The sequence below is a fragment of the Callospermophilus lateralis genome, chromosome 7 (genome assembly GCF_048772815.1).
Source record: "Callospermophilus lateralis isolate mCalLat2 chromosome 7, mCalLat2.hap1, whole genome shotgun sequence".
In the NCBI taxonomy this organism is placed as follows: Eukaryota; Metazoa; Chordata; class Mammalia; order Rodentia; family Sciuridae; genus Callospermophilus; species Callospermophilus lateralis.
Genome location: NC_135311.1, coordinates 135,579,149 through 135,597,555, shown reverse-complemented (window position 1 = coordinate 135,597,555; position 18,407 = coordinate 135,579,149). Strand labels below are relative to the sequence as shown.

Genomic DNA, 18,407 nt, shown 5'->3' with positions numbered 1-18,407 from the left:
GCGCTCTTCCCCCAAACGGGATGTGCTGGTGCGAACTCATTCTACCCCGTGGCATCGTAGCCTCCAGGCCTGTCTTGCTCTGCTATCAGCAGACCAGAGCTGTGGACCACAGCCGCGTGCCAGCTGACGGTGATCTTCAGACCACTTCCTGGTGGCCAGCTTCCCTGGAGCATCTGTGCTGGGTTGTTATTTTACTAAGCCATTTCCTAAACTTCACTCCTTTAAGTATTTTTAAGCAATCAAGACATCTGTATTCTGTTTGCAGTGGGGTCTACCTCAAACTAAGGGGAGTTGTGTTTTCCCACTGTTAGTTAATGGCAGAAAATGAACTCATTCTCCTCAACACTCCTTTTCTTCCTCCCCTCTCTCCTCAGTCTCTCATTTAGCTCTTCAAACTTTGCAGACATGTTTTGTTTCTGAGTTCCATGAGCAAATTGGTTTTCAAACACTTAGTGATACCATTGCTTGAGTTAAGAAGCCAGACGGAGACTGCTGGGGGTAGAGCTGGTCGGAGAGTTTCATGGTTAGTTCTTTTCTCCTGTTCTGTGGTTTGTTGTTTCATGGAACAAAGAAGAAATCTGATTAACTATTAGAGTTTAGTCATTCCTAGCTAGAGCATTAATAAGAATGCCACTTTATATTTGTCTTAATTGTTAGTTGTTGATGAAGCATTTATGTATCTTGGATCCTTTTATTTTTTTGTATAGGGAGTGAACCCAGGGGTTCAACTCTACCAGTGAGCCATATCCCCAGCCCTTTTTATTTTTTGAGACAGGCTCTCTCTAAGATGCTGGGGCTGACCTCAAACTTGTAATCCTTGTACCTCAGCCTCCTGCATCATCTTTGATCCTTTTTATAAGCCCGAAGCCAGGCAGATGGTATAATTGTTGCTGCTGCTGCTTCTCCCACTACCACTTTGCTGGTGCAGAGACTGAGAGACAGTGGAAGAAAGTAGCTTGTTCATGATGGCTTCACAGGAACTGGTGGAGCTTTGGACTTCCTTCTAGGCCTCCTGACTTCTAGGACATTATTGAACATCACTTCTGGACTCTCACTTGCTACTATAGGAGCAGACATCACTTCCACATTGAGTTTTCTGCCATCCTCTTCCTCTGAGCCTTGTTAGCAAGTCCTTCCCTGCAGAACAGGTTTCAGGGAACAAAGGTAGAGAAACAGTTAACATCGTGGAGACTTACAGAATCATGTGTCAACCATGGTTATATATGGGAGATCTTTGGGAGTCATGGATTTGGGAGCTTAAAAAGAAACAAAATGGATGATAAGAATAATTTTTGGAGTAGATCTTTTGTGGACTGGAGGATAGGAGGGGGAAAATTCCAGGCTTATATGAGGATATTACATTAAGATGTCTCTACAACCTTGGGGAAGGGGTATCCCCCCATAAGAGAGCCTAAGAACAAGGAAGAAAAGGGCAGCGCTTCCAGAAGGCTGACAGATTGGCCCTATCTCTGCCTTTCTCGTAGCCAGATGGCACCATGTCCGGGCCTAGCTTGTAGGGGCCCGGTGTTTCTTGAAGGGGAGATGTCAGGGTACATGTGGGCCATGGAGAAACACAGACAGCACCAGCCTCCTCACCGGCAGAGGGGAGACAGGGTATCTTTTCCTGTCCTGTTCAACACCAGTGGGGAAACCCTCTTGAGTAGTTTCTAAGAACAAGGAAATTTTCTAGCTGGCTTGAGGAAGGTGGAGATAAGCTCAGATGCCAGGAGGCAGCGGCAGGGGGAGGAGGGTGGCAGAAGGCTGGCTGTCTAGGCCATTCCCTCTGCACTGCCCGCCCCCACTCCCGCCCTCCTTGCATTCATGCTCAGAATCTCTCTTCTGACTGGGGTGTCCTTTTTCCTTCTCTGGCCAGAGGCTTTGAGTCTATACATCCAGTCCAAATACCACACGCCATGTAAAAGTGTGGTCTCCCCCTGCTGTGGTCATCCCCACGGCATGTTGTTCCTGTAAGCAGTGACCGTGTTCTACCTTGGGTGGTGACCATTCATGTGCACATCTCCAGCCTCTGTCAGTGAACACAAGACACTGCCAGTTAAGGGCTGGGTGCCCTCCAGATGCTTAGGAAAGGAATACATTGATTTATTGTGTGGGAAGGTGGGGAGCAGATAGGGCCGACGGGCAGGGGGTCCTAACATGGAGAAGTAAGCCCTGCCTCGGGAATCCGCACTGTCCTGCAGCTTCTTGGGAGAAGTGCGGTGGGGCCAAGGGGCAAGATCACTTTATCCTGTCCCTCAAGGATGAGATCTTCCTCTGAAGAAGTGTGGAAGGGGGCTGTTCGTCCATTCACTTGCATTCTGGAGTAGACTGAAAACTCCTGAAGGGCAAAACCTTATCTGACATGTTTTCCCAGTTTCCCCACGACAAACGGTGAATATTTGCCATGAGGAAAATGAAAGTACCCTGTATGAACACGCATACCTGTATTCCCAGCTACCGAGAGTTCAAGGCCAGCCTTTTAAATTTTATTTTTAGACAGGGCAACTTGGTGAGACCCTGTCTGAAAAGAAAATTTAAAAGGCTGGAGATGTAGCTGAGTGGTAGAACACCCTGGGTTCAATCCCCAGTGCCAGAGAGAGAGAGAGTGAGAATTAAGTGATGGAGCTTGTACCCATGCAAGGTGCAAGGTCTGTCTAGCTCAGCACTTTCACATGGTATTCATTCAACAGGTAGTAACAAAATAAATGAAATACCTACTTGATTTTTATTGTCTGTTTTCTGTTTTGATATGAAACAAACAGATTTTTAAAAGATTCACAACTCTTTCCCTATAAAACATATCTGTAAGCTGATTGGTAGCCAAAATCATGCTATGGACATAGCGGTAGGGAAGGACATTGGCTTTCAGGGTCCTGTTTCTCCTCCTCCCCCAGCCACTCGCGGCTGGTGCGGTGCTAGAGCAGGGTAGATGCTCATCAGACTCTGCCCTAGACCTCACCGTGCCAGGCCCAGCTCACCCTAAGGCAGCAGGAGGCCTTGGGAGACAGCAAGAGGGGAAAGAGAGGCAAACCCAGTCCCTCTGAATCTAATGAATCAAAATAATATTTATGGGAAATATGTGTTGGCTTTATTAGAGGAAAATGTTTAAGTAAACATTTCCTGCAAGCCCTTAAATTTATATAATAAAACATTAGTTTGAAGGCATTAGCTTTCAATGAAATGAAAATTAAACAGAACACGCTTCCAAAAACAGCCCCTTGTTTCAGTTTTGTTGCCGTGGTAATGTTCAGAGCAGGAGATTGTGGCCATTGGGGACTTGGAAGTGGGTAAGGATCATGCCACAGTTATAAAAGAAGAGGCGCTAATTGCTTCTTGTAGTTTTATGGAAATTTAACTTCCATGGTGTGCTCCATTTGATCTTTTTTTTAATTTTATTTTTTTGCAGTTGTAGATGGACAGAATACCTTTATTTTATTTATTTATCTTTATGCAGTGCTGAGGATCAAACCCAGGGCCTCACACATGCTAGGCAAGTGCTCTACCACTGAGCCCCAGCCCCAGCCTTCTTTCTATTTGATCTTCACAAACATATGCACTGAAGAGTGAAGTAGCTGAGTCCCAGTACAGGTCATTGGCTTGACAGGGGCGGGGTGGGGGCAGCAGGGAGCTCGCAGAGGAAGAGGAGACACAGGCTCCTCTGCAGCACTGGCCCTTTCCCATGGACCACACTCCACCCTGGAAGCACCTTGCTCTGTAGGAGCTCGTTGTGGCTGTGGGATCACGGCCTTGCCTCATCCCTGTGAGGCCCACAGGGCAGGTGTGAGCAGTACTTTCCTCCTCGTGATGGGAAAGTCAGTCTCACAGGTTAAATGGTTTCTTGAGATCGGGCAGTTGGTGTTGATCCAGGCCTCACAACCCCAAGCTCACTGTTTTCCCGTCAGACTGAGCCTCTTTAAGGAGAGATGACCTCTTAAAGGTCACTGTCCTTGCAGCCACGCTGGGCCTTGTGGCTGGGTAGCAGGCCACACAGCTCTCCAGTCACTCTGTCACCAAGAAGCAAAGCAACAGAGCCACATAGATGTGAGCAGCTGGTTTCCAGGGGTGTCACCAGCCTGCTTGGATTTTGTGTCCTATGGCATAATAAGTGAAGGGTCTGGACTGCTACAGAATAATCACCTGTAATCGATTGGCAAGACCAATCAAGGCACCTCAATGAGGAAGTTATATGCAGAGATGAAAGTTCTTGGAACTAAAGAGAAGAGGAATTTGCCACTAGGTTCTCTATAAAAGCTAAAACATAGCATTGTGTCGATGGGCAAAAGTTGTGACTTATGCAGTTGAGAGGGAGAAATAAAGAATGTCCAGATGTCTGCCCTTTTCAATGCTTTATTCACTTAAATCACTCAATACAATTTCACTTTACAGGTTCTTTTTTAAAAAATATTTTTCTTTTTAGTTGTAGATGAACACAATATCTTTATTTATTTATTTTTATGTGGTGCTGGGGATCGAACCTAGTGCCTCACACATGCGAGGCAGGCACTCTACCACTGATCTACAGCCCCAGCCCAACTCTCTATAGGTTCTTAATTAAGAAAATGACCATCCTTTATGCTAGGCACTGCAGTAGACATAATCAAGTCACAGCAAACAATTCTAGATTAATTCTAAGCACTGCAAACACACTTACTCATGACAGACATTCCCTCTGCATGCTAAGCTCAAGTGCCAGATCTAAAGTCTCAAGCCTTAGGCTCAAAGCCTAGCAGATGCACATTCACTCAGACTATGGTGAGCAGATCAGGAACCAAGGCAGGCTTCTCCTGGGGTGGAGCTGACGGCTGCCTGAGGAGGCGGTCATAGGGAGAAGTCCTTTTCTCACCCGAGTCAAGAGGCTGCTGTAGAGTTTGAGAGCACTGAGAACAATGCAGAGGATCAGGCAGAGGAACAGAGCTGGGATGTCAGTCCAGGTCCTCATCAGGCTCTCAGGCTTGTGTGCATCAGTGTCAGCTGGCTGAATGTCTGTTCATTTGCTCCATCATTTATACTAAATTTTGGTGCTTCTGACTACCCTTTCAGGCCCTGTCAGCTGCCACTGGGTCTGTCAGTGACATCATTTGCCTTGGATTTAAAGCATCTGGTCTGGTGGTCCCTACCCTGCTTTTCTTACCTGTCCCCCTTATCTGGGTGAGGACAACATGCCAGGGACTTCACTCTGAGTTTGTCAGGGTGGGGAGAAGTGACTTGTTTGTGTCTGAGGGCCATACTGGAGGGCTCAGTAGGTGTGTCTGCAGGTTTCTAACTGGAGTTTTAAAATGGAGTTGCTTAGGCTCAGGCCTAAGGTCATCCTTACACAGTGAACCATGTGTATAATAAAAAGAAATGGCCTCTGCCTTCCCGTGAAGGGCAGGTTGTGCTCCTCCTAGGGTGTCTCAAACCTCAAACTCAACCTGGCAAAGTCAGCTCTTCTCACATTTGGACCCTAGACTACACAGTCTGATCCTTTTGTAGATACTCTTAGGATAGCAGGTTTGGGAAGAATGTCAGGCCAGCCCCCTCAAGTTATGGTGGAGAAATCCAGACCCAGTGAGGTTCTCAGTCTGTTTTAGTCATCGGGCCAGTTTTAAAACAGTCCTTCTGACTGCAGGGCCAGCATGGTGGCTGCCTGCTTCCAGTCCTTTAGAAGTGAGGAGGAGAAAAATGGTGGCTTACATGTGAATCACATTCTTTATGTGGATTTTCGGTTTGTGTCTGTCTCCCACACCAGGTTGAACTCTAGGAGGACAAGGGCTGAAGTCCTGTCCCTCTTGGGTTTTCTTAATCCCAAGTACAGTGCATGGGATTGGGAGCATGGCTTCTTTGAAGCACCTGATGTCACTAGTCTCTCAACAGGATCTCACTCAGCCAGTAGTCTCATCAAAATTCACCTCCCCTGAACAAAACGAGACCTTGCCCCGCTAAGAACCCAGCTAGGGAACCCCTCTGTACTTTGATGTAGAGCACAGTCTCAGACCGAGGTAGAGATAAAACTTTGATAGACATACAACTTCAACGCCAAAACTAACATGACTTTGTTAGTTAAAATGAATTTTAAAAGTTTTTCTACATGTTCACGTGTTTGTCTGTATTTTGTTGTCATAATTGTTGTCATCGGGTTCCTGCTAGTCTGTGTGAGAGAAAAGAGAATCTTCAGTACTGATCTCACCCCGGGAAGAAGGGGCCACATGCCACTCATCCCTCTGCACACTGCACTCGCTGCTCTCTGCCTAGCAGGCCTGGAGGCACCTGAGGGTTCTATGCTTGGTGACAAGAACACTGTGATCTGGACCTCATGGCTCTCTTGCATCCTCCTAGAGAAGGAGGAAAGGAGGTTGGAGTATATTCCCCTGATTGCTGCTCTGGCTGTCGCAGTCAATGGGACTTCCGGTCCTGGCACAAAAGGGGATGGGGTCTGCACAGTGGGTTTCTCTAAGCTTGGTCCCCATTTCTGTCCTGCTGGGACAGAGGCATCCAGAAGTCTCAGGCCTGTCCTTGCAGGTGCCAGGTGTGGGGCAGAGCGAGCCAGCAGGTTTGGATGTTCCTTTGTGCTAGTTGCTATGTGGGGGACCTGGCAAAGGGCTGTCCCTGCCAGGCGGCTCCTGGGTACACCATGCTCACTGGAGAAGGTGCTTGAGACCTTCAATCGGAAACACTCCCGAAGCGGAAGGCCAAATGGTGACCTTCCCCTGCAAGATGAGCACAGTTCCTGGTTGTGCCACATCGTGGGTCTCATGTCTGTCTCCCTGGCCGAAATCCCCCAGGGAGCCCTCCATGGCTGAGGGGTTCTGTCAGAGCAAGAGTGCAAAGAGTTAACACTTGTGCTTTTCAGAAAGTTATCTGTGAAGAGTGTTAGTTGTTTAATAAAGCGTGCCTGCCCTCCCGGTGAACCCGCCAGTGACTCCGCAGCTGGGGTCATTCCAAGTTCACGCGGTGGACTTTTGACTGCCTTCTGTGTCTGTGAAAACAGCCGGCAGCTCCTGCGGGGATCATTCATTGGGCCTGTAACACAAAACTATTGCCAACGGGCACCTGCTGGGCGGCTTCCCAGGAGGGCTGGGAGGGAAGATGCCAAACTCCTTAGGCATCTGTGGAGATAAGAGCAGCGGGGGCTCCTGGGATCCCGCTAATCAGGCCGCCTGAGGCCCTGCAGGCCACCGCCTGAGGCAGGATGTGTGAGGGAGCTGGCTCCCCATCCCTGTATGCTCATTAAAGGCCTTGGACAAAGAGGAGTATAAAGAGTGTGTGTGTGTGTGTGTGTGTGTGTGTGTGTGTGTGTGTAGGAGGAGGAGGAAGAAAGGAGGTTTGGAGTACATTCCCCAAATTTCCAGCACATTCTTATTCCTCAAAGCAGAACAAAACAAACTAAAGGATCTCAGCATTTAGTTATTTCTAATTCTTAAATTATCGTTCATTCTGCCTGACAATACGTTGGTTTTAACTGCTGCTTTTTTAATGAAATTACATATACCCTCAAAGGCACACATTGCCACCTCTTCCCAGGAAATGTCCTGTTCTTGAGGTGCATGGGTCAGTTGCTTGAACCTGCACATCTCCTCACTTTGCTCCCTCCACGCAGTCAGCACTCACGTGGGCAGTGCTCTGTGGTGCCCCTTACCTGCCGGGTGCAGAGGTGGTATGAGGAGCAGGAGGTAACCATGAGTTGTGGAGGTACGGTTTGAAATGTCAGCGTGTGCACCATCTGAAAACACTGGGCAGGCCTAGCTCGATGCCGCGACTCCCAGGCACACTCACTTCAGTAGACGAGTCTCTTGAACATGTTGGATCTGCCTGCTCTCTGATCCGTAGATGGTCTTGCCTATCCCACCCCTGCAAACCCCCATCAGACTGTGAACTAGCTTATTTGGTAAGTGTGGGTACTTCTTCTGAGTCTGTGGTATTTTCTTAGTGGGCCTGGTGATGATACATTTCTTAAAAGCAGTTTTGTTCCCACGCAAGCCCAAGCTTTTTTTATATCCTTCTGATACATTTCACATAAATTGTCTGTGTGCAGAGAAGCATTAGATTAATCTTGTGGTACATGGTAACAATCCTAGGAAATTCCAATCAAGAGCCAACAACCTGTTTCCTTGGTCCTGGCCCTGGTGATCTGGCTTTGTCTGTGTTCTGATAAGCAGTAACAACAATGTTGATGTTGTATTTCCTTGGCTTTTGTCTCCCTTATTTTGTTGCCAAAGGCAAGCAGCTTGTCTGCTGTCTTGCTGTCTAGTTGACCACATAGTTACAGCTCACTAATCAGCTTGACCATGGGGAATGTTTGTATATTCTCTGGGTATTCCTATGTTAATTGCATTTATCTTTATTCCTCAGTATTGCTGTACTGAAAATATGGAATTCTCTAAAAAAATAACATCATCCGGGGGCTCAGTGGTACCTGCCTAGCATTCATGTGGTTCTGGGTTCAATGGGGGTGGGGGTGGGGGGGCTGGCTAATATTGATTAATCACTTTGCCACGTGCTGGGTCTTATTCTGAGTCTTCTCACAAATATTCATTTGATCCTCATCATGCTCCTCTGAGTGCTAGTCTATAATAAGAACACAGATGCTCAGAGCCATCGAGTAATTTACCCAAGGTTAGGAAGAGCGCTGGACTAGGAACTGAGGCTGCCTGCCTCAGGGGCCACATCCTTAGCTGGTGCACAAGTCACCTCTACCTTGTGGCTTTGTTTTGGACCTCAGCAGTGCCACATTTGCAGGAATGGGCTGGTACAAGGCTGTATTCACAAGGGGGCACAGAGAACTTGAGCCACAGTTTAAAGCGACTTCCTGTAGTGCCCTCTTGTAGATGTGACGCCGTCCTCAATAGTCAAGAACCAGTGTTGATAAGGCCATTCTTGTTCACGTTTCCTGCACTACACAGGAGTCTCCCGTTAGAGCAGGTCAGAGTGGCCTGGTCATAGAGTATTTATCTCCCCATCTTTCTTTTCTTTATTTTATTTAAGCTTCCCAGACAATTGCAAGTTATAATTCTACCTCCGTCTGCCCCCTCCTATCTTTTTCTGTTGTTATATATTTGAATCTCACCTATGTTTAACCTTACAAACCATTAACTTTTCTTTCACATGACCCATGCTCACTTCAGTGTATATTTGTCCTGGTGGGGGTCATTCATGCTTTTCTTCCATATCCATGCCTCCATCCTTCTGCTAGAGAACATCTGGTGGCGAATCTTCTCAGATTTGTTGGGGTCGGAGGGTGCTGGGGATTGAACCCAGGGAGGATGTTCTACTTCTGAACTAGATCCCCGGCACTTTTATTTTTTATTTTGAGACGGGGTCCCTCTGAGTTGTTGAGGCTGGCCTCAAACTTGCAGTCCTTCTGCTTCAGCCTCTCAAGTCGCTGAGATTTTAGGTGTGTGCCACTGTACCCAGATTCACCTGTATCTTTGAAAGACGTTTTGACTAAGTTTCGAACTCTAGATTGGCAGATTTCTTTGACCCTTTAAGTGGCCTCCTTCCATTGTTGTTCGTGCATTTCTCTTGAAACAGTTCTAGATAATGCACCTTTTCTCCTTTGATTGCTCTTGGAAGGTTTATTCTTTGTCTTTAGTAAGTTTTTAATAGTAATGTGTTCCAACATCATTCTTCCATGTGGGATTTATAAAACAGTAAGTTTGAAGCTTAATGTCTTGATACTTTGGGCAAGTTCTTGGCCACTGACTTTGGGCCTGGGCTGCCTCTCTTTCTTTTCCTTCTGTGACTCCAGTTACTCAGCACTTGGCCTTGCTGCTCCTCCTCGCACGGGCCCCTCAGCTCTCTTCTGCACCCCTTCCTGGTTTTCTTCAGCCTTCCCTGGCTGACCTGCCGCCTCGTTCCCTGCTTTGTTAGTCCTCTTCGGTGCTCTGTCTACTCTGTGGTCTGTTAGAATCTCAGTTGCAACCTTCTGGTGTAATTCTCCATCTTTTAGCACATTTTTAAAGATAGTGATCACACTACGTATGTGAGTGGTCTTGTCTGGGTCCCTCCCTGCTTAGTTTCCAGTCATTTAGAATTATTTTTATGCATTCTTGGTAGCTAGTGTTGAGGGCTGGACATTGTAGAGGAAAAAAATCAGAGGTTCTGCCTGATACGTTTCTCCAGAAAGATTTACTTTCTTCTTTCCTTCTACCTTCAGGTATGCAGTGCTTTGATCCTCCCCTCCACCCCAGCATACATGCCCTGCAGAACCTGTTTTCAGAGCTTTCCTTGGCCATGTAGGGTATTAACAACGGGCCTTTCCCAGAGGGACAGGTATTTCAGGAAGGCTCAAAACCTTCCTTCATCCTGAGGGATGATAACAGAAGGATGGGGCTGGGCTGCAGAGGATATATCAGCCTCAACTCCTGACATTGAAATGGAGGCCTTGAGGACACTCCATCCCGGAGAGTCAGCTCTGTTTAGGTGGTGGTGGGTGGGGGTGGTCTTTTGTGTAAGCAGGGTTAGTTCACTCTCTTGTAAGTGAAAAGTACATTGAACCAGAGCCCCTGCTTTCCTATCTTTCTGGTAATCGAAGATTTATTTTAAAAGACACACAAAGGCATCGGAACAGGCCCCTGCAGCGGCCTTTGGAAAGGGCAGCTGCAGAGTTAAATGGATGGCAGGCTCTTCCTCCTCCTGGGACTTTGCAGAAATCTGATAACCAGAAAGGGCTTCAAAACACCCGATCTGCAGGAAGTACATGGGTGTGCTTCTGAGTGTCCTCTCCCACATCACCTGCCGTGGGGCTGGAGGACAGCCTACGAAGGCCGCCCCGGGCAAAGGCCAGAGGTTTCTGAGGAGCTAGTAGCAAATAACTAAAATTATAACTTTGCTTTGTATACTCATCTGAAAGGTGGAAACATTTGACTTCTAGAAGAATCTTCTTGGAGTCTTTCATTTGAGCCTGGGATCAAGCTGGTCTCTGAAGAAACAAGACAGGACTTGAGTACCTTAGATCTGCCCTTCTGCTTCCACCCCAAGGATGGGTTCAATTTTGTGTTCTGTCTGGTACTGAAGACCAGCTCCCAGGCAGTGTCCTTGCCTAGACCCTAATGCTTGCTCGTGTGTGACTCCCCGATGCTGCCTGGAGGTGAGAGTAGGCTCCGGACACCTGGCTTCCCAAACCCAGGCAGTCTGCTTGCCCAATAACAAATTCGTTGGTTATTAGAAATAGCTTACTTTCCCCTGCAGATGATGTATTACTCTTAATGGTTCCAGGATGTTGGGAAAAGCAAAGGTTGGCAGAGATGGACGGAAAGGGAATAAGGACGGCCTGGGTGAACTTTCAGGATCTCTCTTCACCCCAGGACGCTGTTGGTTACCTGTTCACCCCCACCTCAATCTCCTCCCTGTACATTCATCCCTCCATGTGTCAGCTCCATGGACATAAAACAGTGCTTATCAGAGCGCCAGCTCCTTTCTGGACTTAGATTTGCCTGATGAGACCAGCCCTGACCAAGCGAATCTTGTAGCTTTGGTGGTGCACATCTGCAGGAAACTTACCTGTGTGACTCTGGGGAGGAGAGCAGACCTCTTGTCTGCAGGCAGGAGCGCTTGAAATCACTGGTCCCAGTCCCCACCCCACATCTTTCTTCCCAGCACAAACAGCACGAACTAGCAACACGCTCTGGTGTGGCTCAGGGCTGTCCTTGTGATGCACATTCACTGAGCCTCTTGTTTCTTTTGGGGAAGAAGGAACTGGCTCCTCAGCTGCAAGGCCCACAGGAAGGCCTGGCTGAAGGAAGCCAGGAGGGCATCCAGTCAGAGAGATGGGTCAAGGGAGGGGACTGGAGCCTGACTCCTTTGTCTTGTCCAGTGATTTGTAAGTTAATTTTTCAGAAACTTTGTCATTTATATACTCCCGTTGGCTGCCCGCCTTCGTCAGTTCCTCTACTTGGGAGAGGAAAGATGCATGCCCAGTGTCTCGTAGGATCTTCCCTGGCATTTAGGAAGGGATTTTGCTGCAGAGGTGATAACAAAAGTCAAGGTCGTGGTCACTCAGTAGGTTACTCCCTGATGAGTGCAGTAGGTGCTTAGCGGATGTTCGTTAGAGACAGTCACGATCTTTGCAGTTTCATCTGTAAAATGGCAGTAACACTTGCCTTTCTTCCTGGAAGGTGTGAGATCGCAGCTGACGAACCTTGTTGCAGATACTGGCGAAACAAGCCTGGCAGCACTGTCAGCCACCATGTGTGATTCCAAAAGTGACCCTGTCACTTCAGCAGCTGGGAGTGTGCCTGTTCCATTCCACCGCACGCTCAGTTTCATTTAGTTAAAGAAATGGTTGGGAACAGATTTCTTCCTAAAAACCACATTAAGTTATTTCAGACCCTTGAAGCCTCTGTGACTTTGGCAGCAAGAAGTTCAGCCTCTACTGGTGCCTGCATCTGTGATTGTTCTCAATGACATCACCCACCTCCCTGCTTCCAAGGAAGTTGGCACTAAAGAGAATATTCTTTTGAAACACAAAGTACTTCACAAGAATGGAGTCATTGTGACTGGAACAGAGATAAGCTTGCTTCTTTTCTATTGAGGAATGTTCCATTTGTTTCTAAATTTCTGTTTTGAGATGTTAGTCTATTTATAATTGTCATGTTCCTCTTTCCTCTGTTCCAGAATGGGCATAGGTGATTCATGTGCTCAGGATGAGACATGCAGGATTCAGTCAGAAGGGGTGGGGACGGCGGAAGGAAGGCCCGGATGGGCAGCACCTGCTTAAGCTGTGGCCGAGGGCCTCATCTGAGTGCTTTTCTAGCTGAGGTCTCATTGGGTGACTGTGGGTCTAGTTCTCTTGTCTCATGGATCAAGACATATGTTCTGCTCATGTCCACCCAGCTGATACTAGTAACAGAGGTGACCTCTGGACTCTGATTTGCAAAGCCTGTGTGCTTCCCTAGAGTGGAAATAATTTATCTGCCGGATGGCCATTATTGGTGACCACCACAAAGGGGACTTTTCCTCACATCCTGACTGTCTCCTGGTTCAGTGCTGAGGAGTGAGTCACTCATCACATTGGAAATCCTGTGAGAATGGCAAACTGGATCTCTCTCCTGGGGTCAGAGGCCTCTTTCCTGGCCAGCACTAACTGGCCCCTTCACACTTCCCTCTGAGCGCTTCTGGGGGTTCTCAGCAATGGGTAAGTGGGGCCTGGAATCCTCAGTGCAACTGTTTACACTTCTTTTACAAAAGCCCACAGTGAGGGGCTGGAGCTGGGGCTCAGCGGTAGAGCGCTTGCCTCACATGCGAGGCACTGGGTTAGATCTTCAGCACCATATAAAAATTAAAAATATTATGTCCATCTACAACTAAAAACTAAATTAAAAAAAAAAATCCTACAGTGAGTACAGCTGATGAACAGCCAAGTGGAAGGACACAGTTCCCTGCACAGCTGAGTTTAAAGATGTGACTTGCTCATGTAATTCTTAAAATTGGTGTAGAAAACACAACTAGGACTTGGTTAGTCATGATGCTTGTCTCTGTTGAACATCAGTCCTCTCAAGTCTGTGTGTGTTGTCTTTATTTCCGTGCTTTAGTCTCGGGAAACTCTGCCAGTCAGTTTTAAAGAAAAAACAAAATCCTATGTGGAAGTGCTTTAAACCACTCTGAGCTTCCAGATTAATCTGAGACAGCATGTGAGTTCATAACTGGGTCACAGTTGCAGAAGGGCAAGAGAGACTTGCCCCTCCAGCAGGTGTGTCTCGGGCTGGTTAAGGCCGTGGGACAGTCCCGAGGCTGGACTTGGTTGTGGCATTTAGACGTTGTGTGTGAGATAATGACAGGTGTCTGTGACTATCTGTGGATAACTTTGTTCCTTAACTGAAAAGGACGTGGTTCCTGGTAAGTGTTTATGTGTGAAATGGCAACAGGTACATGTCCCAGGGCAGGGGGGTGCCTAGATCTCCAGAGACCAATAGAGCAGCAGGGGAGTGGGGAAGCAAGGTCATTGATTTAGGGATATTGAGGAAGCAGAATGTCAGTCTCAGCTTTAAAATGTCTTATGTTCTTATTCAGACCCCCCTTTCTGGGTTCTTTGCCTCAAGAACTCTACATACTTCACAAACAGGTAGAACTGAAAACAGATAACCCACTCGAACTCTAAGTTGCCTCTGGAAGCCAAACCCTAGCTCTCTCCACGCCTGTTTCTCTCAATGCTCTTTTCTATTTCTCGGACTCCTTCACCACTTGGCCAAGCAAGGACTAGTTGTTTGGTTTGCCTTTTCCAACCAGAAATCATTACTGGTGTTTGGACCACATTTTCCTTTAATTCTTCCCTATTAATAAGAATTCTGAAAGAGCTCTTCAACATTAAGACAAAATGCACAGTTGGAATAATTTTTAATTGTGGATATTTTAATTATATCAACAGAAGGGAAAAAAAACAGAAGGAAATGGTGAAGACCTTGGTTTTGAAGCGACTTAGGTCTTATGATTCAGGTTTTCTTGCTCACTACCTGTGAACTTGAAAATAATGCTTATGTCTGAGGTCCCAAACTGCTGCTGAGGAACTTGTAGAAATGGATGGCCAGACAGCATACCAGGCATCTGCCTTCATTACCTCCTGAACCTTCCAAAGCAGCCTGCTGGAGGAGAAAGCATTTTGCAAATGATAAACTGAGGTTCAAGCAAGTTGTGGCTCTCACCAGGACGCCCAGTCAGCAGGCTCCTGCCTATTCAGTGCCATCCCAGCAGCTTGACTGACAGGCGTGGCATGTGTGAGTTTTCATGTGGTCCGTGCTCCAGTGAGGCTTCTCACAGGCCAGGCCGGTGGAATCAGAGCTGTGCTGGTAGCTGACTTGCAGCTGTTCAGCTTTGCACTTGGACAAATATAAGACTTGTCCCTTGTGCTAGAGTCCTGTCACTTCTCTTTTCCTGTGATACATGCTCACCATCTGCTCTGGTGACAAGGAAGATACTGTCATCAGCATTTACTCAGTGGGGCAACGATATTAAAGAGGAAATTTCCATTAAGTAAATAACTGTGAAAGAAGAGCCCAGGAGAAGGGGAGAAGCTCCAGCTCAGCTCCTGTTACACTGGCCAAGTACCATTGGCATTCTGTGCTTGCTGAGTAGCATAAAAGGGTCAGGAAGACGGACAGGACAGAACAGAAGGACACAGTGTGATTTTTTTTTCCTTACACCATTCCAGCATCTACTTGAATTTTGGTTTTATAATACCAACTGTTCAGAGCCAGGCCCCAAACCCAGGCTAATTTGCAGTGTCTCTCTTTGAATGGATAATGGGATTGTTTTGGGAAGGTTGGGTGTTGACCCACAGTGTTTCAGCTATTCAGGAGAACTGGCCTCTTCAAGTACTTCTGAGGTCTTTACCCTCTTGCTGAAAATAGTGCCTTATAGAAATGAATGACTTTGGACTGTGGCCAGAATTCCTAAGGGCAGCAAGTATCGTGGCTTCCTTCAGCAAAAGAAGGGAGTCGTGGTCTTTGCAAGAGCAGCAGCAAGCTTTCTGAAGGACATTCTGTTCCTTGGAGCCTTTCATCTTGGCTAGTACAATGTTCACGCCAGGCCTAAAGTATTTTGTGAACTTGAACTTGTTACAAAGTGAATTTGATTAACTTAACCCTCTACAAATGCCCTTCTGGGATACAGGTACTGTTTATGGCCAGCAGGTGACAGATTATCTATAAATCACCTCCCAGCTGCCAGTCACTTTCCCATCCTGCGTAAGTGCACACTCCTTGCCCTAGTGCCTTTGGCCCCTCTGCAGGCAGACAGCTTCCACCCCTGGAGGAGCCCCAGGCCAGGCGCCACCCCAGCCCTGCAGAGTCCAGTTATCCTGTTTTGCAGAGGTTCAGGCAACTTGGTGCCGCTTTATTGAATGTCTGTTACATATCGTCTGTGCGGAGGGCTTTACACACATTATCCAGCTCTGCGGCATCCTTGAAGGTAACATTTTGATTCCTGTTTTGAAGACAAGGAAATGGAAGCTGTCATAGTCAGAATTCAAATTCAGGTGTGATTCTCTTTCTGTGACACCATGTACCTGCCTCTGGGCTTGAAGGCAGGTGGCAAGGCCACTTCTGATTTCTCTTTTTTTTTTTTTTTTTTAAGAGAGAGAGAATTTTTTTTTTTTTTTTTTTTTAGAGAGAGAGAGAGAGAGAGAATTATTTATTTTTGAGTTTTCGGCAGACACAACATCTTTGTTTGTATATGGTGCTGAGGATTGAACCCGGGCCGCATGCATGCCAGGCAAGCACGCTACCACTTGAGCCACATCCCCAGCCCCCACTTCTGATTTCTCATTGCGAGTCTATGGCCTATGCGCAGCGGGGGCTCTGTACACTGCTGGTCTGTGGACTGGCTACACAGCGGGCTTGTACTTGAGCACACCCTGAGGGTTCAGCCTCTCCATCAGGACCTCTGGATTCCTTTCTCCACTGTCTGAATAATCTGAATATCTGCCTCTGGGCTTCATTTGTCACAAGACAATTTGGGGGATGGGGTGAAGGATGTCCTGGATTGATGGGAACACTCCCTGCGAGACCCCATCGCTCCTGTTTGATGTGGGAGAAATAATGCTTCTCAGCCTCACCCACATGGGTGCTGCTGGAACCCCTCCCTCTGCCTCCCGCATGTGCTTAGGAGGGAGCCACAGGGAGGGTGTGGTCTCGCTGCCCTCTGAGGTAGGATAAATGTGGAATTAAGGATGACTAAGTAACTACCCTGCAGTAAAAGGAGGCCACTTTCTTGTGGTGGCCTGGGTCCAATACTCTGAATCAAGGCCCTGCTTTGGGCCCTGCACCTGTCATCTCTCTGGCTTTGGTTTGGTTCCTGAAAAATGTCTCTCCTTGTCAGGTCGAATTCACCTCCTATCAGTATGGTTTTGGTTGAATCATAGATTCCAAAATGCTCTCAAATTTTCTGTTCTCAAACCTACATCGCCAAGGGAGAAGACTTTTATAATAGTTGCCTGCTAATATCTCTGAATGCTTTACTTTTTACTCACAAGTAACAAAGGACAAATCTAGCTGGTTTCACAGGTAATATTCTTATAGACAGAGAGGTGGGGATTCAGACAGAAGTCCCCGGTAAGTTGACTTAGGTGTAGGCACCTTTCCACAGAAAGGTGATGCACTGGCCAGGCACCGGTACGGGCCATAACCCTACTTTCTCAGGAGGCTGAAGTAGTAAGACCCTGTCTCCAAAAAAATAAAAATTAAAGTGAGGTACTTAAGAAGCAGGTGGAAAAAACGAGCTTTTCGAAGGAAGAGTGCTCTCACAGGTCGTCTTACCCCCATCCTCCTGGGTCAGAACAGAGAACACCCAGGAGCCAGTCAGCGGCACTCAGCGGGGGTCTCTAACTAAAGCCCTGATGTAGCGATCCACAGCGCTGCCTTCGCAACATCTCCTGGCACCTCTCACTGTCCTGAAGAAATTTTAAGGTTGATTTTCATTAACTTTAGTTAGACAGTGAGGGAAAAGGAAAGGCAAACAAATAACGAATGGTAGGGCTTGGATTTCCAGAGAGGTCAGTGATCACTGCCCTCGATGGAAATGGAGTTCAGGCTGAGTGAAGGATTGGGTGTCCCCTGGCTCGCTGCAGGAGCCTCTGCTAAGCACAGCTTTCTGTCACTAATGTCAGGAAGCCTCAGGGCTGACTGCTCTGTGCTGGGCACCGCCCCTCCCCAGATCGGAACAAATGGGTCCACATTGGCCCAGGATATGGGTCCCCCAAGCAGGCCGCTTGTCCTGCGTCTTCCATGAGCTGTGTATCTAAATAACATTCCTGTGAGTTTTCTGAAAGGTTAGTTCTGGGTCATTGGCACTTAAACCTCTTGTTTTGGTAGATTCTTCTGTGAAGGTTAATTATATATTTGATATCCTTCTCTTTTTATGCCTGAATGATGAGGATAAGTACCCTGTGGTTTATTAACTGTCACTTTAAACCTTTTCAAATTGCCTTGTGACAAAACAGAGTTTTATGTCCTTTTTATCCAGCTTTGATGGATGAGACAGCTTCTCTGGTTAAAGTATGTCAGGATAAATAAAATCCTCTGACTGTGGGGGAGGATGGTTTCCCTGGAAGCTGTAAGTTCGAGTCCGCTGCTCCTGTGAAAGGGGACTCACCTGTTAATCTTCCCAACTGCTTCCTTTTGACTTTTAACAGATGAGGCTTGGCATCCAGTAGGAACTGGGGAGTTGTCGATGAGAAGGCATCAATTGAGGGAGATTGATCTCTCTCATTTTTAAATTTTATCGTATTTATTTTTGTGGTGCTTGGGATTGAACTTAGGCCCTCGCATATGCTAGGTGAGAACTCTACCACTGAGGTACGTGCTTAGCCACCCCTTAAAAAATTTTTTTGATACCAGACCCTAAGGCAATAATCTGACGTATTTCCTGTTTTGATTCCAATCGGTTGTTAAAGTAAAGGGCTTGTGTCTCACTGTGGTAGGATCCCAATTCTTACTCTTCTC

General features: G+C 47.1%; 1 protein-coding gene across 7 annotated transcripts in view; it reads left to right on the top strand.

Moving 5' to 3' along the window:
• Vps13d (vacuolar protein sorting 13 homolog D) overlaps positions 1 to 18,407 on the top strand; it is a 245,867-nt gene that overhangs the window by 179,166 nt on the left and 48,294 nt on the right. The window lies entirely within an intron of this gene.